General features: G+C 42.4%; 1 pseudogene; it reads right to left on the reverse strand.

The window, feature by feature from the left end:
• Positions 1 to 15,162, reverse strand: part of LOC115119837 (circularly permutated Ras protein 1-like) — a 41,216-nt pseudogene extending 26,054 nt beyond the window's left edge.
• Positions 15,163 to 22,809: the final 7,647 nt, after the last annotated feature.

A 22,809-nucleotide genomic window follows, 5' to 3' on the forward strand; every position in this document is an offset into this window, starting at 1 on the left:
AAGAGAGAGAGAGAGAGAGAGAGACAGAGAGGGCAATAGGAGAGAGAAAGAAAGAGAGAGAGAGAGAGAGACAAAGACGGCAATAGGAGAGAGAAAGAGGGCAATAGGAGAGAGAAAGAAAGAGAGAGAGAGAGAGAGAGACAGAGAGGGCAATAGGAGAGAGAGAGATAGAGAAAGAGAGAGAGAGAGGGGGGGGCAATAGGAGAGAGAAAAACATTTTCAACATTTTATTAATGAATTAGCAGACACTTTGGACCATTCTCCAGCCCCAAGACTCACACTATTTGACACAGAGGTAAACTACCTGCTATATGCTAATGATTTGGTTCTTCTATCACCAACCAAAGACATTCTAGAGCCATAATTGGGCCCTGCCAGTAAAAAAATTATAAAAAATAAATTATGATCCCCCCCCCCCCCCCCAAAAAAAAAAAACAGATGTCAGAAACACAAATATAAATTCACCCAGAACAACACCATCATTGGACACATAAAACATGACTCATACCTTGGTCTGACCATATTAGCATCAGGAAAACTTGAAGAAAAAGTCGTATGCATCGTATGCAATTAAAATGAACATTTTCAAAATCAACATCCCTGTTGCTGATAACTAGATTTTATGGTACAGAGTAGGTTATCTTGTCATAATTCTGTTGTTGATAGCTAGATTTTATGGTACAGAGTAGGTTATCTTGTCATAATTCTGTTGCTGATAACTAGATTTTATGGTACAGAGTAGGTTATCTTGTCATAATTCTGTTGCTGATAACTAGATTTTATGGTACGGAGTAGGTTATCTTGTCATAATTCTGTTGCTGATAGCTAGATTTTATGGTACGGAGTAGGTTATCTTGTCATAATTCTGTTGTTGATAGCTAGATTTTATGGTACGGAGTAGGTCCTTATTCAACTGTACATATACTACGTTTTAAAGTTTGTGGTCACTTAGAAATGTCCTTGTTTTGAAAAGAAAATCACATTTTTTGTCCATGAAAATACCATCAAATTAATCAGAAATACATTGTAGATATTGTTAATGTTGTAAATGACTATTGTAGCTGGAAAGGTCCGATTTTTTAATTGAATATCTACATAGGCGTACAGAGGCCCATTACCAGAAACCATCACTCACGCTTGAACAAACAAGACCAACTGGCACAGACAGACAGAAAACACAGCTATAACAAAGAGGATAAGTGGGGAAGATGTGCAACACCTGGAGGAGGTGGTGAGAAGCACAAGGACAGGTGAAACAGATCAGGGCGTGACAACCAGAGCACCTTCTTCCAGTCACAATTTAAATAACGCTTGGTAAACTCCAAGCGCTCCTATGTTTTGGGTTCAGAAAGGTTTTTCTTCTGGCAACCCTTCCAAAGAGCCTGTGGTTGTGGTTGTGGAGACCCCAAGATGCCACCAAGGCCTGCAATTCTTTCAAAGTGATTATTGGGGATTGTGTTGCTTCTCTCACCATCCTCCTCCCTATCCTGGGGGGGTAAAATGTATTTGCGTCCTCTAACCGTGAGGTTTTCAACTGTTCCATATCTTTTGAATGTTCTAATAATTGCTCAGTGGTATATCCAATCGTTTGTGGATCTTCTTGTAGACGTTACCAGATTTATGAAGGTCTACGACCATCTGTCTCTTCTGAACTGCCAGCTCTTTTTGTTTTCTTCATGGGATTGGATGACAAAGGGATCTTGCATATGCGTGTTACCTCAATATAGTTCCTTATAACTTAAATAAGGGGAATTTAATTCCTGGTTTAATGTTGGTAGATGTTATTTACAATAATCTGTAGGGGTGCCATTAATTGTGAAACCTTGATTTGGAGGACATTGATTTTTAATTAAATCAGTAAATTATGTTGGTTGGTTCCATTGAAACATTAATAATGTACATGATTTCTTACATGTTGGTATTTTGAGTTTATCTCTATATTTATATTGTTTGATGATTGATTATTGTTATCTTGGTCACTTCCCACGAGCCGAAAAACTCACACTCATTCTTGTGTTTAGTAAATGTATTGTATAGTTTGTGTGTGGCAGGCTTACAATGATGGCAAAAAACAACATTTGAGAGTACGCTGACCCCGGTGCTAGAGGGGGTACAGTTGACCCTGGTGCTAGAGGGGGTACAGCTGACCCTGGTGCTAGAGGGGGTACAGGTGACCCTGGTGCTAGAGGTGGTACAGCTGCCCCTGGTGCTAGAGGTGGTACAGTTGCCCCTGGTGCTAGAGGGGGTACAGCTGCCCCTGGTGCTAGAGGGGGTACAGCTGACCCTGGTGCTAGAGGTGGTACAGCTGACCCTGGTGCTAGAGGGGGTACAGCTGACCCTGGTGCTAGAGGGGTACAGGTGACCCTGGTGCTAGAGGGGTACAGCTGACCCTGGTGCTAGAGGGGTACAGCTGACCCTGGTGCTAGAGGTGGTACAGCTGACCCTGGTGCTAGAGGGGTACAGCTGACCCTGGTGCTAGAGGGGGTACAGCTGACCCTGGTGCTAGAGGTGGTACAGCTGACCCTGGTGCTAGAGGGGGTACAGCTGCCCCTGGTGCTAGAGGTGGTACAGCTGCCCCTGGTGCTAGAGGTGGTACAGCTGACCCTGGTGCTAGAGGTGGTACAGCTGACCCTGGTGCTAGAGGGGGTACAGCTGACCCTGGTGCTAGAGGTGGTACAGCTGACCCTGGTGCTAGAGGGGGTACAGCTGACCCTGGTGCTAGAGGTGGTACAGCTGACCCTGGTGCTAGAGGGGGGTACAGCTGACCCTGGTGCTAGAGGGGGTACAGATGACCCTGGTGCTAGATTCCAGCTGACCCTGGTGCTAAGGGGTACAGCTGACCCTGGTATCTAGAGGGGGTACAGCTGACCCTGGTGTTGATTAGCTGGAGGGTGAATGTTTGAATACGGGACTGTAAAAAGTTTACCACTGGTCAGGTAACTCTGCAATTCTTCAGATTCCTGGATGTTACCAACAGAGTAGGTTATCTTGTCATAACTCTGTTGTTGATTACTAGATGTTATGATACAGAGTAGGTTATCTTGTCATAACTCTGTTGTAGATTACTAGATGTTATGATACAGAGTAGGTTATCTTGTCATAACTCTGTTGTAGATTACTAGATGTTATGATACAGAGTAGGTTATCTTGTCATAACTCTGTTGTAGATTACTAGATGTTATGATACAGAGTAGGTTATCTTGTCATAACTCAAATACACTACTACAGTTCACTAAATCTGTGTCATACACAACTGGCTGCCAGTAGTTTTCCAGTCTGAGGAAACTTGTAGACAGGAACAACACAATGTCACAGATGGTAGCAGACACTGTCGTTTCAACCGCAAGTACTACAAAACACTTGTCATCCTTATCTTAAACTTTAAAGGTCCCAAAAAATGCAGCTGATTTAAAAAAAAAAAAAATCCAATTCATCAAATAAGTTCTGGATAACAATTAAAGTGCTGTGATTGTTTTCAAATGCTCAAAAAAGAAGAAGAAAGAAAGAAAGAAAGAAAGAAAGAAACCAAAAATAGCTTCTTATTAAGCAGATTAAACAGAGAGCTATTTCTCAATCAAAGACTTTTGCTCGGACTGTCTGGGTCTGAGTTCACGGCCTAATCGGAGGGATCTGTAACCTGAATACTAGCTGTTATTGGCAAGAGAGCTTTGAAACTCTCTTTGTTACGGGTCTATTTTAACTTATACTGCTAATGTTGTCTGGTGGTCCAAAACCCTAAACATCCATAACAAGCAAACATTTCTGGCAGCCTTCTCTTACACGTAAAGCGCATTTCTCAAACCGAAGGCGCTAAACACTAATTATTCTAAATCTTCGGAGAGTGCATAGTTAGTAATACGACTCTTATAACTCTTGTCTTAAACTACATAAAATAGAGATTCTTTGTCTCTCTATGTTGATAAGGCACAACAAGAGGTGAGTGCTTGCTGAGTTTTACTGAGTCAGAATGTTAGAATGTCAGTGTCACCAACAGACACACAGAGGAAAGTGGTTTAGTAATTAGGTGACACCATTTCAAATATGAGTCAGAGAAAAATCACACATTAAAGGAAATGTATGATTTGTGTCACAGCAGGACATGTTTCCCTGCCTCCTTCCTCTATATACCCCTCAGCCTCCCTCCCTTCCTCTATATACCCCTCAGCCTTCCTCCCTCTTTCCCTCCAACCCTCCCTCAGCCTCTTTCCCTCCCTCAGCCTCCCTCCAACCCACTCTCCCTCTCTCTCTATACCCCTCAGCCTCCCTCCCTCTCTCTACCCTCAGCCTCCCTCCCTCCAACCCTCCTCTTTCTCCCTACCCTCAGCCTCCCTCCCTCTCCAACCCTCCCTCTTGTCTCTCTCTATACCCCTCAGCCTCCCCCTCCCTCTCTACCCCTCAGCCTCCCTCCCTCCCTCCCCCTCCAACCCTCAGCCTGTCCCTCTCTCTATACCCTCCCTCCCTCCAAGCCTCCCTCAGCCTCCCTCCCTCCCTCCCTCTCTCTATACCCCTCCCTCCCTCCAACCCACCCTCCCTCTCTCCCTATACCCCTCAGCTTCCCTCCAACCCCCTTCACTCCCTCAGCTTCCCTCCAACCTTCCCCCCTCTCTCTATACGCCTCAGCCTCCTAACCTCCCTCCAACCCTCTCTCCCACCCTCTCTCTACACCCCTCAGCCCCCTCCCTCCCTCCAAATCCACTGCCTCGTTAAATTTTTTTGGACCCCAAATCAATCAATAAATCAATCAATACCTCGTCATTGAAGGTAACAATGGCGACTCGGCGGAGAGGTGAAGTCTTAAGTAGAGAGGACAGTGCCCTCTGGAGGGCATCCTGAATACTCTACACAAAGAGAGAGAGAGAGAGAGCGAGAGAGAGAGAGAGACAGAGAGTGAGAGAGAGAGAGAGACAGAGAGAGAGAGGGAGAGAGAGAGAGAGAGAGAGAGAGAGAGAGACAGAGAGAGAGAGAGAGAGGAGAGAGAGAGAGAGACAGAGAGAGAGAGAGAGAGACAGAGAGAGAGAGCGGGAGAGAGAGAGAGAGAGACAGAGAGAGAGAGCGGGAGAGAGAGAGAGAGAGAGACAGAGAGAGGGAGAAAGAGAGAGAGAGACAGAGAGAGAGAGAGAGAAGAGCATTGACATATCATTCCTTTTAATAGAAGCCTTCTAGCATTTTACGTTTCCGGACTCTGAATTCCATCTGAAATAGACTTGTCTTTTCTTTTTAGGAGGTGGATCATATTTCATACTGCAAATAGATTGTGGCTCAATGTAATTGTCTGCATCATTTCCAATCCCCATATATACATTTTTAGAAATGAGAGGGAGGAAGGGGGAGGGAGGGAGGAGGCTACCATGCTGTGTTGCTACCATGTTGTTGTCATGTTGTGTTGCTACCATGCTGTGTTGTCATGTTGTGTTGCTGCCATGTTGTGTTGCTACCATGCTGTGTTGTCATGTTGTGTTGCTACCATGTTGTGTTGCTACCATGTTGTGTTGCTGCCATGTTGTGTTGCTACCATGTTGTGTTGCTACCATGCTGTGTTGTCATGTTGTGTTGCTGCCATGTTGTGTTTGCTACCATGTTGTGTTGCTGTCATGTTGTGTTGCTGCCATGTTGTGTTGCTGCCATGTTGTGTTGCTACCATGTTGTGTTGCTATCATGCTGTGTTGCTACCATGTTGTGTTGCTACCATGCTGTGTTGTCATGTTGTGTTGCTACCATGTTGTGTTGCTACCATGCTGTGTTGTCATGTTGTGTTGCTGCCATGTTGTGTTGCTACCATGCTGTGTTGTCATGTTGTGTTGCTACCATGCTGTGTTGCTACCATGTTGTTGTCATGTTGTGTTGCTACCATGCTGTGTTGTCATGTTGTGTTGCTGCCATGTTGTGTTGCTACCATGTTGTGTTGCTACCATGCTGTGTTGTCATGTTGTGTTGCTGCCATGTTGTGTTGCTACCATGCTGTGTTGTCATGTTGTGTTGCTACCATGCTGTGTTGCTACCATGTTGTTGTCATGTTGTGTTGCTAACATGCTGTGTTGTCATGTTGTGTTGCTGCCATGTTGTGTTGCTACCATGCTGTGTTGTCATGTTGTGTTGCTACCATGCTGTGTTGTCATGTTGTGTTGCTGCCATGTTGTGTTGCTACCATGCTGTGTTGTCATGTTGTGTTGCTACCATGCTGTGTTGTCATGTTGTGTTGCTACCATGCTGTGTTGTCATGTTGTGTTGCTACCATGCTGTGTTGTCATGTTGTGTTGCTACCATGCTGTGTTGTCATGTTGTGTTGCTACCATGCTGTGTTGTCATGTTGTGTTGCTACCATGCTGTGTTGTCATGTTGTGTTGCTACCATGTTGTGTTGCTACCATGTTGTGTTGCTACCATGCTGTGTTGTCATGTTGTGTTTCTACCATGTTGTGTTGCTACCATGCTGTGTTGTCATGTTGTGTTGCTACCATGTTGTGTTGCTACCATGCTGTGTTGTCATGTTGTGTTGCTGCCATGTTGTGTTGTCATGTTGTGTTGTCATGTTGTGTTGCTACCATGCTGTGTTGTCATGTTGTGTTGCTACCATGCTGTGTTGTCATGTTGTGTTGCTACCATGCTGTGTTGTCATGTTGTGTTGTCATGTTGTGTTGTCATGTTGTGTTGCTGCCATGTTGTGTTGCCATGTTGTGTTGTCATGTTGTGTTGCTGCCATGTTGTGTTGCTACCATGTTGTGTTGTCATGTTGTGTTGCTACCATGTTGTGTTGCTACCATGTTGTGTTGCTGCCATGTTGTGTTGCTACCATGTTGTGTTGTCATGTTGTGTTGCTACCATGTTGTGTTGCTACCATGCTGTGTTGTCATGTTGTGTTGCTACCATGCTGTGTTGTCATGTTGTGTTGCTACCATGTTGTGTTGTCATGTTGTGTTGCTACCATGTTGTGTTGCTACCATGCTGTGTTGTCATGTTGTGTTGCTACCATGTTGTGTTGCTGCCATGTTGTGTTGCTACCATGTTGTGTTGCTACCATGCTGTGTTGTCATGTTGTGTTGCTGCCATGTTGATGTCATGTTGTGTATATATATATATATAGAGTATATTGTTTAATAATTTTTAAATATTCTATTTAAACTTTATTTAACTAGGCAAGTCAGTTAAGAACAAATTCTTATGTATATAATATATTTATTATTATTGTCCCCTACCCCTACCACCCCTCCCTTAATTGGAGCAAACTAATAGACAACAACACTTCCAGTGTCACGTTCTGACCTTTATATCCGTTGTTTTGTCATTATTTATTATGGTCAGGGCGTGAGTTGGGGTGGGCAGTCTATGTTTCCGTTGTTTTGTCATTATTTAGTATGGTCAGGGCGTGAGTTGGGGTGGGCAGTCTATGTTTCCGTTGTTTTGTCATTATTTAGTATGGTCAGGGCGTGAGTTGGGGTGGGCAGTCTATGTTTCCGTTGTTTTGTCATTATTTAGTATGGTCAGGGCGTGAGTTGGGGTGGGCAGTCTATGTTTCCGTTGTTTTGTCATTATTTAGTATGGTCAGGGAGTGAGTTGGGGTGGGCAGTCTATGTTTGTTTTTCTATAATTTTGGCATTTCTATGTTTCGACGATCGTGACATCCAGCTTAAACTATATACATTTTACGGACACAGTATATTTTACATTAGTTACGTGTTGTTTTTTGTCCCATTCTTCAGCTCCATTCAACCCCTCCCATCTATCTCTGAACACCATCCAGTCCCATCCTTCAGCTCCCCTCAAACCCTCCCATCTATCTCTGAACACCATCCAGTCCCATCTTCTATCTCAACCCCAGTCCCAGCTCTATCTCTGAACACCATCCCAGTCCCAGCAGTCCCATCCTTCAGCTCCATTCAACCCCTCCCATCTATCTCTGAACACCATCCTGTCCCATCCTTCAGCTCCATTCAACCCCTCCCATCTATCTCTGAACACCATCCAGTCCCATCCTTCAGCTCCGTTCAACCCCTCCCATCTCTGAACACCATCCAGTCCCATCTTCATTCAACCCCTCCCATCTATCTCTGAACACCATCCAGTCCCAGCTCCCCTCAACCCCTCCCATCTATCTCTGAACACCATCCAGTCCCATCCTTCAGCTCCCCTCAACCCCTCCCATCTATCTCTGAACACCATCCAGTTCCATCCTTCAGCTCCATTCAGCCCCTCCCATCTCTGAACACCATCCAGTCCCATCCTTCAGCTCCACTCAACCCCTCCCATCTATCTCTGAACACCATCCAGTCCCATCCTTCAGCTCCATTCAGCCCCTCCCATCTCTGAACACCATCCAGTCCCATCCTTCAGCTCCATTCAACCCCTCCCATCTCTGAACACCATCCAGTCCCATTCTTCAGCTCCACTCAACCCTTCCCATCTATCTCTGAACACCATCCAGTTCAGATGTCTATTTGCCATTTTATTTTTCAACTGTGCTGTGATGTTTCACAAAAGTTCTGAACCTATATAAAGTACACCGTCTATTTTACATTAGTTATTTTGTTTATTTTAAATGTTTTTGTTCCACCGTTCAGCTCCTTTAGTTCAGCTCGTTCAGCTCCTTTAGTTCAGCTCGTTCAGCTCCACCCTCAGTATCCAGATACAGAACCTGAAGAACACTGGGACAAACATACATACCTGTAGTCGGGAGACATAGGTTGCTGACCTCATAGGATTCCCTGGGGTGACCTGGGAAGAAAATATAGATGCAGTGGGATTGAGGTACAGCCATAGTTTGTAGACAGACAGACATATTGAGGTACAGCCATAGTTTGTAGACAGACAGATTGAGGTACAGCCTTAGTTTGTAGACAGACATATTGAGGCACAGCCTTAGTTTTTGAACAGACAGACATATTGAGATACAGCCGTAGTTTGTAGAAAGACAGACAGATTGAGGTATAGCCAAAGCTTGTAGACAGACAGACAGACAGACAGACAGACAACACACCTCAGAGGTGACACTCATGCTCCCAGATATATCAACACAGAAGACCACCATGACATCCTCCAGGTTCTCGTAGTCCTGGTCTGTCTGACGGAGGAGGTAGATCACATCTCTCCCTCTAGGAGCCCCACTAACCCTGAGGCCCACCTTGGAACCAGGACCTGAAGTAGACAGGGTGTTCTGGAGACCACAGAACTCACACAGCCACACCTAGAGAGAGAGAGAGAGAGAGAGAGAGAGAGAGAGAGAGAGAGAGAGAGAGAGATGTGTCCAGGTGTGAGACAATGCTGCAGTTTGAGTCTAAAACCTTTTCAACAGAGAGAGAGAGTAAACTCACGGCAGTTTCCTGTGTGTTCTGTACAGAACTCAGGGAGGACAGGGCAGCACTACATCTCCCACAGTGCATCACGGGACACTGAGTGGTCTGGATGCCAGATGCTGTGGATGACAGGGAGAGAGAATGATGGTGTGTACAGTGGAGGCTGCTTAGGGGAGGGCGGCTCATAATAATGGCTGGAATGGCATGTGTTTTATTCCATTGACTCCATTCCAGGCATAATTATGAGCCGTCCTCCCCTCAGTAGCCTCCTCTGTGTGTGTGTGTGTGTGTGTGTGTGTGTGTGTGTGTGTGTGTGTGTGTGTGTGTGTGTGTGTGTGTGACCAACCATACACTCACCTCTACTGATATCTACGAGTCGTCCAACACTGAGAGAGAGAACATTAACATTAGCCTTCAATCTGATGCTCTGCTCTCCTCGGCCTTCCGCACCTGAGAACACACACACACACACACACACACACACACACACACACACACACACACACACACACACACACACACACACACACACACACACACTGATGAGACCCAGATACGTAACAACCATCACAGTAATAACCACTGAACCACGCATACACCCGCTATAGCCTACAGTAGTAATTTGTAAGTCGCTCTGGATAAGAGCGTCTGCTAAATGACTTAAATGTAAATGTAAATGTACATCTTACCCCAGCCAACAACTTGGGCTGTATTTAGAAACAAAAGCATGTGGAATCAAACCAAATACTCACCTCGGGCTGGTAGGGGGGGAGGCAGAGAGGAAAGAGGGGGAGGTGGGGGAGGCAGAGAGGTGCATTGGGGGTACTTCTGAGACTCAAACCGTCGAGGGGGCAAAGGTGGAGGCACTAGTCCTGGCTCTGAAGCAAGGAAACAAACATCACCATCATCAATATTACTGATGTCGTTCTGTCCTGGAGCTGTTCCTGTCTATTAATGTTCTGTATTATGTAATGTTTCGTGTTTTGTGTGTGGACTGCAGGAAGAGTAGCCGAGGCTCTCACAACAGCTAACGGGGATCCTAATAAAATACCCTAAAATACCAAATATTATCACCATCAACATCAATATTATTATCAATATCATCAATAGTATCATCATCAATATCACCAATAGTATCAATAGTATCATCATCAATAGTATCATCATCAATAGTATCAATAGTATCATCATCAATAGTATCAATAGTATCATCAATAGTATCATCATCAATAGTATCAATAGTATCATCAATAGTATCATCATCAATAGTATCAATAGTATCATCAATAGTATCATCATCAATAGTATCATCAATAGTATCATCATCAATAGTATCATCATCAATAGTATCAATAGTATCATCATCAATATCATCAACGGTATCATCATCAATATCATCAATAGTATCATCATCAATAGTTTCATCATCAATATCATCAATAGTATCATCATCAACGGTATCATCATCAATATCATCAATAGTATCATCATCAATATTATCAATAGTATCATCATCAATATTATCAATAGTATCATCATCAATATTATCAATAGTATCATCATCAATATTATCAATAGTATCATCATCAATAGTATCAATAGTATCATCATCAATAGTATCAATAGTATCATCATCAATATTATCAATAGTATCATCATCAATATCATCAATAGTATCATCATCAATATTATCAATAGTATCATCATCAATATTATCAATAGTATCATCATCAATATCATCAATAGTATCATCATCAATAGTATCAATAGTATCATCATCAACATTATCAATAGTTTCATCATCAATATCATCAATAGTATCATCATCAATATCATCAATATCATCAATTGTATCATCATCAATAGTATCACCTTCCTCATCTTCTTCTTCATGATCATTCTTAGCTGCATGGAGCTCAAGTGTGTGTGTGTGTGTGTGTGTGTGTGAAGGATGAGGTTTGAACACGGTGACACTGCAGTGAGAGCTGATAAGAAATCATCTAGGCCAGTGTATGTGTACGTGAAGTTTCCGATGGCTGACATCTTCACACCTCTGTCACTCTTCACCCCACACAGACATTTCCTCTGAGTGTGAAACTGAGTGGTTCTCTCAGCAGCAGCAGCAGGAGTTTGTATGTGTGTTGAGAGGTACCATGTCTGTACATTACCTTGCTGAGGGATGACTGAGATGCGGTTGTCGTACATGTGCTCTGTGACAGACAGTCTGAGGGCTACACCTGGCTCTGTGGTCCCCTCCTCACCTGGAGGACTACAGGGGCACACACTCAAACCTGAACCCCCCTCATCTGACCCCCCCATTAAACTCCCTTCTGGGCTCCAGTTACACACTACGTGACTGCAGGCAAACTCCATCTGGGGGAGAACGGAGAGAGAGGGGAGGGTGGGGAGGTGGAGAGAGGCCATTAATGTAAATAATACTTGTTCTTAATTGACATGCCTGGTTAAATAAAGGTTAAATAAAGGTTAAATATATATATTATTTTTAAAGAGAGAGAGATGAGTTATGAGTGACCCCTTTAGAAATTACGTTCTTCTGTGGGAATTTCAGTACTTCAGCAATGATGTTTCCTACAGGTTTTTATCATGGTTCTATCATGTTCTCCTGTTCTGCAGCATTGAAGGTCCCCTAGAACAGTGGCCTCCATCATTCTTAAATGGAAGAAGTTTGGAACCACCGAGGCTCTACTAGAGCAGGCCACCTGGCCAAACTGAGCAATCGGGGCTAAGGGCCTTGGTCAGGAGGTGACCAAGAACCCGATGGTCACTCTGAGAGAGCTCCAGAGTTCCTCTGTGGAGATGGGAGAACCTTCCAGAAGGACATTCATCTCTGTAGCATTCCACAAATCAGGCCTTTATGTTAGAGTGGCCAGACAGAAGCCACATGGTAGAGTGGCATGACAGCCCACTTGTAGTTTGCCAAAAGGCACCTGAAGACTCTCGACTATGAGAAACAAAATTCACTGATCTGATGAAACCAAGATTGAACTGTTTCGCCTGAATGCCAAACGTCACATCTGGAGGAAACCTAGCACCATACCGACAGTGATGCATTGTGGTGGCAGCATCATGCAGTGGTGATATTTTTCAGCAGCAGGGACTGGGAGACTAGTCAGGTTGAACGGGCGAGGGAAAGATGAACGGAGCAAAGTACAGAGAGATCCTTGATGTAGCCCAGCCTGAGCCCGGACTTGTGCTCCAGAGCTCTCAGGACCTCTGGGATGAAGGTTTACCTTCCAACAGGACAACGACCCTAAGCACACAGCCAAGACAAAACAGGAGTAGAAGGGCTTAACAAAGTACTGGACAAGTCTCTGAATTTCCTTGAGTAGCCCAGCCTGAGCCCGGACTTGAACCTGATTCAAACATTTCTTGAGAGACCTGAAAATAGCTGTGCAGCGATGCTCCCCATCCAACCTGACAGAGTTTGAGAGGTTCTGCAGAGAAGAATGGAAGAAACTCCCCAAACACAGGTGTACCAAGCTTGTGGCATCATACCAGACAATACTGAGTAAAGGTTGTATTCTGAGTAGAAGCTGCCAATGATTCAACAAAGTACTGAGTAAAAGGGTCTGAATACTTAACAAAGTACTGAGTAAAAGGGTCTGAATACTTAACAAAGTACTGAGTAAAAGGGTCTGAATACTTAACAAAGTACTGAGTAGAAGGTCTGAATACTTAACAAAGTACTGAGTAAAAGGTCTGAATACTTAACAAAGTACTGAGTAAAAGTTCTGAATACTTAACAAAGTACTGAGTAAAAGGTCTGAATACTTAACAAAGTACTGAGTAAAAGGTCTGAATACTTAACAAAGTACTGAGTAAAAGTTCTGAATACTTAACAAAGTACTGAGTAAAAGTTCTGAATACTTAACAAAGTACTGAGTAAAAGTTCTGAATACTTAACAAAGTACTGAGTAAAAGTTCTGAATACTTAACAAAGTACTGAGTAAAAGTTCTGAATACTTAACAAAGTACTGAGTAGAAGGTCTGAATACTTAACAAAGTACTGAGTGAATACTTAACAAAGTACTAGAAGGTCTGAATACTTAACAAAGTACTGAGTAAAAGGTCTGAATACTTAACAAAGTACTGAGTAAAAGGGTCTGAATACTTAACAAAGTACTGAGTAAAGGTCTGAATACTTAACAAAGTACTGAGTAGAATACTTAACAAAGTCTGAGTAAAAAGGTCTGAATGAGTATACTTAACAAAGTACTGAGTAAAGTTCTGAATACTTAACAAAGTACTGAGTAAAAGTTCTGAATACTTAACAAAGTACTGAGTAGAAGGTCTGAATACTTAACAAAGTACTGAGTAAAAGGTCTGAATACTTAACAAAGTACTGAGTAAAAGGTCTGAATACTTAACAAAGTACTGAGTAAAAGGTCTGAATACTTAACAAAGTACTGAGTAAAAGGTCTGAATACTTAACAAAGTACTGAGTAGAAGTTCTGAATACTTAACAAAGTACTGAGTAGAAGTTCTGAATACTTATGTAAATGTGATATTTCTAATTTTTTATACTTTTATACATTTAAAGGAATGTTTTTGCTCTCTGTCATTATGGGGTTTAGTGTGTAGATTGATGGGGGCAAAAACGATTTAATCCATGTTAGAGTAAAGGATGTAATGTAATAAAATGTGGAAAAAGTGAAGGGGTCTGAATACTTTCCGAATGAACTGTAGTTGGTTTGAGATTTTTTTTTAAATCATTGAAGTTATTGATCTTTTAAAATATTGTCCCATGTAATATTGTTTAATTTACGAATGGTCCTTAACCAGCCCCCATAGGGATATCCAATATCAAACCAAACTGACCCTGGGGATTACAATGGGGTCACATGCAGCTAGACTCCTAATTGAGGATTTACTTGGGTGTTGCCAGCTGTGGGCAGGATAGAAATAAATCCAACCCAAGGAAAACTGTTCTGGTTCCCTTCATTCTATGACAGACCCTTTTATCCAATCATCTTGCTAATCTCAGTTTTTGCATGAGACTGATTTTATGACCAAAATGATCCTATTTACATTTTTGTAGTCAATTTTGACACTAGAATCAATGTTTCCGACTCATATCGATGTCACATTAGGCCATTTTCAAAATGAGAAGTCCATTTTTTTTTAGGGGCAGTTTCTCTTTAAGTGTGATACTGTCACTTCCTGGTGACAACTTGTCACCGTGGTTATAGACATGAGATTAACGATGATCTAATTTCACACTAAACTTAATCTTTAGGGGAAAAAAAAACGGAAGAACATATTTTTTTTTGCAAAGTTGTGTGATAGTTCACTGTATCTAAAACAGAGAAGAATGAATATCTTAGTTTACACACATCTGAACACTTTATTGTGGAAAGATTATTCCCTAGAGAGATACAACTTCCACAATTGTGAAACGTTATGTAAAACCCCCCAAAAACAAGGCTATTAATATTCAACAGTTAATGTATTAGTAACTCGCCTGGTGTGTTTTAACACGGATCCAAAGCATTCAGAACCTTGTCTTTCTCTCTGTCTGTCTTTGTTATACCGGAGTATAATGTCACACTACCTCATAGCTGACATTCTTGTTGTGTCTCGGGAATTATAAACCTCTGTAACACCTGTCACAGTATCAATAGGATACTGTGATGTTAGGAAATGTGATGTGTTAGACAACATTATGTTAGAAAATGTTGTGTTAGAGAACATTATGTAAAAACAAAAAAAAAGCACAGGTACCTGAGTTGTAGAAGGGTTAACTTGAGAGAAAGAAACCGGTACTCCTGTCTGTTTGTCTGTCCAGCCAACTCTGAGCGTTTGTATTTGTGGTCTAAACCACCATGTTCCTGCTTGTGTGTGTGTGCATGTAAATGTGTGTGTGTGTGTGTGACAGGAAGTGAACCGATCAGTGTTGAGGTTGGTAACAGAAACTCAACAAACCAAAGACACTGTGCCTGAGAGAAAGAGGAAGAGAGAGAAAGAGAGGAAAGAAAAGACGTGTCAGTTATTTATATATAGCTTTTTACGTCGCCTTTTCTCCCTCACCTTACCCTCACCTTTGAAACAACAAACCATTCTATCTCAGTTTCTCCTTCACCCTACCCTCACCTTTATCATGAAACAACAAACCATTCTACCTCAGTTTCTCCCTCACCCTACCCTCACCTTTATCATGAAACAACAAACCATTCTACCTCAGTTTCTCCCTCACCCTACCCTCACCTTTGAAACAACAAACCATTCTACCTCAGTTTCTCCCTCACCTTACCCTCACCTTTGTGATGAAACAACAAACCATTCTACCTCAGTTTCTCCCTCACCCTACCCTCACCTTTGAAACAACAAACCATTCTACCCCAGTTTCTCTCTCACCCTACCCTCACCTTTGAAACAACAAACCATTCTACCCCAGTTTCTCTCTCACCCTACCCTCACCTTTGAAACAACAAACCATTCTACCTCAGTTTCTCCCTCACCCTACCCTCACCTTTGAAACAACAAACCATTCTACCTCAGTTTCTCTCTCACCTTAGCACTTCTCTCTCACTCGCTCTCTTTCTCATTTCTCCACCGGTCAAACCCTTCACCTACAAGTGGACTTTGACCAGATACAGATCTTTAATGAGCCATAACCAGAGCACAAACCATAACACTTAACATCTAGCAGCACAGTGTGTGTCAGAGAAGCCACAATCACAGAGGCAGCTCACCACAACAACAAGGAAATGGTGGAACAGTTTAGACTACAGGGTTGTGCTCAATTCAGAATGTAATCTTTATTTAACTAGGCAAGTCAGTTAAGAACACATTCTTATTTTCAATGACAGCCTAGGAACAGTGGGTTAGCTGCCTTATTCAGGGGCAGAACGACATGTTTACTTTGTCAGCTCAGGGATTTGATCTGGCAACCTTTACGGTTAACTAGTCAATTCTTGAATTTGAATTAAATTTGAATTGAAATAGTAAACAGCATACAGATTTGCAATTTGAATTAAAGGAAAAATAATTGAATTATGTGAAATACAATGAAATTCAAATGACTCTTGAATTCTCTATTATCAAATCAAATCAAATGTATTTATATAGCCCTTCGTACATCAGCTGATATCTCAAAGTGCTGTACAGAAACCCAGCCTAAAACCCCAAACAGCAAGCAATGCAGGCGATGAAGCACGTTGGCTAGGAAAAACTCCCTAGAAAGGCCAAAACCTAGGAAGAAACCTAGAGAGGAACCAGGCTATGAGGGGTGGCCAGTCCTCTTCTGGCTCTGCCGGGTGGAGATTATAACACAACATGGCCAAGATGTTCAAATGTTCATAAATGACCAGCATGGTCAAATAATAATAATCACAGGCTGAACTGTTGAAACTGGAGCAGCAGCTCGGTTGGACTGTGGACAGCAAGCCAGGTAGTCCTGAGGCATGGTCCTAGGGCTCAGGTCCTCCGAGAGAGAGAGAGAAAGAAAGAGAGAATTAGAGAGAGCATACTTAAAAATTCACACAGGACACTGGATAAGACAGGAGAAGTACTCCAGGTACAACAAACTGACCCCAGCCCCCCGACACATAAACTACTGCAGCATAAATACTGGAGGCTGAGACAGGAGGGGTCAGGAGACAATGTGTCCCCATCCGATGATACCCACGGACAGGGCCAAACAGTAAGGATATAACCCCACCCACTTTGCAAAAGCACAGCCCCCACACCACTAGAGGATATCTTCAACCACCAACTTACCATCCTGAGACAAGGCCAGTATAGCCCACAAAGATCTCCGCCACGGCACAACCCATATACAAATATACATAAAACATCAAACATGTTGTTATATACATGCATATAACATTTTGCTGAAACAAGTTATCTTCAGGACAAACTCTTAAAATGAATGATCAAGGAAAACAAAACCTGTATGCAAATATTCTAAGTTATTACCCAGCTAGCACATAACGTTCTGAGAACCATATGTTTCTTAGAGCTTGGTGAGAGCTCCCACAACATTCTGAGAATGGTGCAGGATAGTTGCTTTGGAACATTCTCAGCACATTTAACGAACTTAACGACAAAATTCTTTGTTATTTCATTACTTTAAACAGAATATTTCCTAAAATGTCAAACATGGTTACAATCAATTACATTTTTAGTAATGTTCTAGGAACGTTCTCCAACTGGTTTGACATTGGGAAGGTTCTCAAATAGTTAAGAGAATGTTAAGAAACAACGGTCTTCTGTGGGAATTTCAGTATTGTCAGCATAATGTTTCCTACAGGTTTCTTCATGGTTCTATTTAAACTAATGTTTTCAAATTCATAGAAAAAAAAACACAAGAAAAGTTTAGTAACGTTCAGAGAACATTCTAAGAATGTTATTTAAGAACATAAACATCTTGTTCCCAGCATCAACAAAACTCTATCCTGTTTTTATCTATAGTCTGTTTGAACAGACTACAAAATGAACAGCTTGGTATTAGGTTCGACTCTCACTGACGCCATGCAACAATAAAAAATAAATGTGTTTGCATGATTTATGCCTAAGCAAATTAATTTCCATGTGTCCTATCTGTGGAGTTCAAAACACTAAGATAGTGGTGTTATTAAATGTCTTATGAAAACAGCATTTCTTAATTACCTTTAAATAACCTGCAATTTCCGTTCTCAGAACCTTAATAAAACCTTTCAGGAAAACTTTCAGGGAACCACAGTAAAACATTTTCAGAACCTGCCTGCAACATAAAAGTTAACGTTCCCTAAAACAGACACATTTTTCACTTCTGACCAAAAAAAGTTCAGTTTTACAGGGAACTTATGGCTTTGTTCCCAGAACCAGTCTCTCTTTCTTTCTCTCTCTCGGAGGACCTGAGCCCTAGGACCATGCCTCAGGACTACCTGGCATGATGACTCCTTGCTGTCCCCAGCCCACCTGGCTGTGCTGCTGCTCCAGTTTCAACTGTTCTGCCTGTGATTATTATTATTTGACCTCCAAGGAACCAAATGTGCTAGCTGGGTATATTTCACTAATCACTTGTTCAATATGGGGAAAATACTACATTCCCAGAATGCATTAGTTTAACCCTCAAGTTTACCCCGAGGGCCTTCAAAAAGAAGCAAAACAAATGACATTTTTGGTGGATATATAATTGGCTATTCGAAGCACTAAAGAGCATATGAACATTGTTTCCAGAGAAAGGGTATATATTCTTTGTTATCTGGAGGTGTGACCTGTCAGATTCAATGAAACCCTCATGTTCTATGACTGAGTGGAAGTAATTTGAATTGCACTGAATTAAAATCTACTTTCTGTCACTCAAACTCAAATTCTACATCCTGTAGGGTGTGGCCAATTCCAATTCCAATTTCAACTCATGAGTTGAATGAGAGTCAATTTAAAAATTCTGAGTTGAGGCCAACCCCTGATAGAATAACGTTCTACCACAGACACAAACACACAAGCCACTTTGCCAACATGTACTTGATTAGTGTTACATCTGCTTGTTTTACTACTGATGGTAGAAAGTGCAGTTAGTTGGTCTTCCCTGGTAGCCTAGTGGTTAGAGTGTAGAGGCGGCAGGGTAGCCTAGTGGTTAGAGTATAGAGGCGGCAGGTAGCCTAGTGGTTAGAGTGTAGAGGTGGCAGGTAGCCTAGTGGTTAGAGTGTAGAGGTGGCAAGTAGCCTAGTGGTTAGAGTGTAGAGGCGGCAGGTAGCCTAGTGGTTAGAGTGTAGAGGCGGCAGGGTAGCCTAGTGGTTAGAGTGTAGAGGCGGCAGGTAGCCTAGTGGTTAGAGTGTAGAGGTGGCAGGGTAGCCTAGTGGTTAGAGTGTAGAGGCGGCAGGGTAGCCTAGTGGTTAGAGTGTAGAGGTGGCAGGTAGCCTAGTGGTTAGAGTGTTGGACTAGTAACCGGAAGGTTGCAAGTTCAAATCCCGAGCTGACAAGGTACAATTCTGTTGTTCTACCTGTTCCTAGGCCGTCATTGAAAATAAGAATTTGTTCTTAACTGACTTAGTTAAATAAAGGTAAAATAAAAAAATGCTTCTCTACCATGATTGGTCCCTTTCAGGCCATTACGGATTTACTATTTAAATAAGATATACCTTTATCTACAACTGCAACCTGGCCAAGATAAAGCAAAGCAGTTCGACACAGAGTTACACATGGAATAAACAAACATACAGTCAATAATACAGTAGACAAAGTATATATGCAGTGTGTGCAAATGAGATAAGATGAGGGAGGTAAGGCAATAAATGGGCCATGGTGGCGAAGTAATTACAATATAGCAATTAAACACTGGAATGGTAGATGTGCAGAAGATGAATGTAGAGATACTGGGGTGCAAAGGAGCAAGATAAATAAATAAAGTATGGGAATGAGGTATTTGGATGGGCTACGTACAGGTGCAGTGATCTGTGAGCTGCTTTGACAGCTGGTGCTTAAAGCTAGTGCGGGAGATACGAGTCTCCAGCTTCAGTGATTTTTGCAGTTTGTTCCAGTCATCTGCAGCAGAGAACTGGAAGGAAAGGCGACCAAAGGAAGAATTGGTTTTGGTGGTGGAGGACAAGTTGGTTAGGATGATATCTATGAGGGTGCCCGTGTTTACGGATTTGGGGTTGTACCTGATGGGTTCATTGATAATTTGTTTAAGATTGAGGGCATCAAGCTTAGATTGTAGGATGGCCAGGGTGTTAAGCATGTCCCTGTTTAGGTCACCTAGCAGCACGAGCTCTGAAGATAGATGGGGGGCAATCAATTCACATATGGTGTCCAGGGCACAGCTGGGGGCAGAGGGTGGTCTATAGCAAGCGACAACGGTGAGAGACTTGTTTCTGGAAAGGTGCATTTTTAAAAGTAGAAGCTCGATCTGTTTGGGTACAGACCTGGATAGTAAGACAGAACTCTGCAGGCTATCCAGTAAATTGCAACACCGCCCCCATTGGCAGTACTAGTGTTTGAAGCTAGAGAATGCTCATGCGTTCTAATTTCAAAGCCAAACCCACCACTTCTGTGCGTGGACAAAGAACTCTATTTTCATGTCATCTGACCAAAGCACATGTTGCAATCCAAGTGCCGATGCCGTTTATCAAATTACAGGCATTTTATGGGGCAAGTCCCTGCAGCAATGTTCCAACATCTAGTGGAAAGCCTTCCCAGAAGACTGTAGGATGTTATAGCAGCAATGTTCCAACATCTAGTGGAAAGCCTTCTCAGAAGACTGTAGGATGTTATAGCAGCAATGTTCCAACATCTAGTGGAAAGCCTTCTCAGAAGACTGTAGGATGTTATAGCAGCAATGTTCCAACATCTAGTGGAAAGCCTTCTCAGAAGACTGTAGGATGTTATAGCAGCAATGTTCCAACATCTAGTGGAAAGCCTTCTCAGAAGACTGTAGGATGTTATAGCAGCAATGTTCCAACATCTAGTGGAAAGCCTTCTCAGAAGACTGTAGGATGTTATAGCAGCAATGTTCCAACATCTAGTGGAAAGCCTTCCCAGAAGACTGGAGGCTGTTATAGCAGCAATGTTCCAACATCTAGTGGAAAGCCTTCCCAGAAGACTGTAGGATGTTATAGCAGCAATGTTCCAACATCTAGTGGAAAGCCTTCCCAGAAGAGTGGAGGCTGTTATAGCAGCAAAGGCAGGACCAACTCAATATTAATGGCCATGGTTTTGGAATGAGCTGTTTGACGAGCAGGTGTCCATGGAAGCACAGAATCATCTAGAATGTCATTGTATGCTGTAGCATTAAGATTTCCTTTCCCTGGAACTAAGGGGCCTATCCCAAACAATGAACAACAGCCCCAGACCCTTATTCGTCCTCCACCAAACTTTACAGTTTACACTATGCATTGGGGCAGGCGTTCTCCTGGCATCCGCCAATCCCAGATTGGTCCGTCGGACTGCCAGAGGGTGAAGCGTGATTCATCACTCCAGAGAATGTGTTTCCACTGCTCCAGAGTCCAACAGCTCTACACCCCTCCAGATGATGCTTGTCATTGAGCATGATGGTCTTAGTGTTCGGCTGCTCGGCCATGGAAACCCATTTCATGAAGCTCCGAAAGAAACAGTTATTGTGCTGACGTTGCTTCCAGAGGCAGTTTGGAACTCAGTAGTGAGTGTGATGATTTTGATGACAGGTGATTTGTACGCACTATGCGCTTCAGCGGTCCCATTCTGTGATCTTGTGTGGTCTACCACTTCGCGGCTGAGCCATTGTTGCTCCTAGATGTTTCCACTTCACAATAACAGCAGTTGACCGGGGCAGCTCTAACAACAGGTCTAACAGGGCAGAAATTTGAACTGACTTGTTGGAAAGGTGGCATCCTATGACGGTGCCACGTTGAAAGTTACTGAGCTCTTCATTCTACTGCCAATGTTTGTCTATGGAGATTGCATGGCTGTGTGCCCGATTTTATACACCTGTCAGCTACTGTGTGGCTGAAATAGCCGAATCCACTAATTTGAAGGGGTGTCCACATACTTTTGTATACTGTATATAGTGTACTTGTAGTCATGGTAATAAAACAGAACAAATGACACAAAACACTTACATTTTATCCTATTCATTATATTATATATATTTTTTTATCTCATCGCTTCTCAATTCAGCCATTTTTACTGTTTTAAGCCGTTCCCACTTATTCCTGTGTTTCACCCAGGAAGCGCTTCATGACAGCATCTGTGGAGGGAAAGCAACAACTAGAAGATAAAGAGTGCATGGAACAGTCAGGGGTTGGATTTGGACTCAAAGGAAAAAAAAAATCATTTAAAAAAGGAAAAATCCTCAATGTGAAAAGCTTATCAGATTCAGTTTAATAATAAATCCTAATAATGCCCTAATTGATTGATTGGTGCCCTAATTAATTGATTGGTGCCATACTTGATTGATTGAAGCCCTCATTGATTGATTGGTGGCCTAATTGATTGATGCCCTAATTGATTGATTGATTAATGCCCTAATTGCAATGATTGATTTGTAAATTCAATTCAGGGATAGTTTTACCCTGAAAGTAGTCCATGGGCCAGGATAAACTGTAAATCATGATTCAGAGTTGTTTACGTAGCGTTGTGGGGATTTGGCCATAAACATGGAACTTTTACTTAATACCAAAATCACATGCAAAACAGGTAAGCCCAGTCGCCCACCCAAAAATAATAAATAAATATATATATATATATTCTATATTATATATATATTCTTTTTATGCAACATTTTGGGGCTCAAAATAGGGTCGCCACTGCCCTTAATAATGTTTCACCACTGGTCGCGTGACCAATCTAACAATGGAAGGCAGGCAAGATCAGCTGGGACCATTCCAGCCAATGAGTGGGCACATACGCGTATGAACAACAGGGCTGCGTTCAGTACATAAAAAAAAATATATAAACATAAGAAAATGTTCAATTGAACGGATACGGTGCGGTACTGAATGACCAGTTGAAAAACCGGGAGGGATTTGGGTTGTGTGTTTTCAGGGATTGGGTTGTGTGTTTTCAGGGATTGGGTTGTGTGTTTTCAGGGATTGGGTTGT

Source organism: Oncorhynchus nerka, unplaced genomic scaffold, assembly GCF_034236695.1.
Source record: "Oncorhynchus nerka isolate Pitt River unplaced genomic scaffold, Oner_Uvic_2.0 unplaced_scaffold_419___fragment_1, whole genome shotgun sequence".
In the NCBI taxonomy this organism is placed as follows: domain Eukaryota; kingdom Metazoa; phylum Chordata; class Actinopteri; order Salmoniformes; family Salmonidae; genus Oncorhynchus; species Oncorhynchus nerka.